The sequence below is a fragment of the Myotis davidii genome, unplaced genomic scaffold (genome assembly GCF_000327345.1).
Source record: "Myotis davidii unplaced genomic scaffold, ASM32734v1 scaffold472, whole genome shotgun sequence".
NCBI classification, from domain to species: domain Eukaryota; kingdom Metazoa; phylum Chordata; class Mammalia; order Chiroptera; family Vespertilionidae; genus Myotis; species Myotis davidii.
The window spans coordinates 788,820-789,302 of NW_006283774.1; the positions used below are offsets into that span (position 1 = coordinate 788,820).

At 68.7% G+C, this 483-nt stretch overlaps 1 protein-coding gene across 1 annotated transcript in view; it reads right to left on the bottom strand.

The window, feature by feature from the left end:
* Nucleotides 1-483, bottom strand: part of LOC102754192 (adenylosuccinate synthetase isozyme 1) — a 20,318-nt gene that overhangs the window by 18,668 nt on the left and 1,167 nt on the right. The gene's annotated exons all lie outside the window — the stretch shown is intronic.

Sequence of the window (483 nt, forward strand, 5' to 3'; positions counted from 1 at the left end):
CTGCACCCGCTGAGGGGCGCTGGTGTCCTCCTGCTCCGCCCCCTGCTCACAGCCACCCCCTTCCCTTCCGGGGGCCACCCCCTTCCCTTCCAGGGGCCACCCGTGCCATCGCTGGGGCGTGCCTGCTGCTGCTCCCCCACTTCCTGACGGGGAGGGTGGGAGCAGTGAGTCACCAGTGTGGCTCAGTCACAGAAGGAGCCGGAAGGAAAAGTACTGGGAGGTGGGGGGGGTGAGAGAGGGACAGAGAGAGCCGGAGAGAGACCACGGGGAGGAGGGGAGAGCCACAGGGTCCTGGAGCTGGCGCTGTCTCTCGAGGGCACTAAAAGTGCAGGGCGGCTGCAGGAAACTGCAGGGGGAGCGAGGAGGGCGCTGGGCAGCACAGACCGCCCGCAGGGCCCGGCAGAGCTCAGCCTCCCTGCAGGGCTCGGCTCCACCACAGCAGGAAGCCAGGCCTGTACGTGCACACGTGCACGCACACACGCA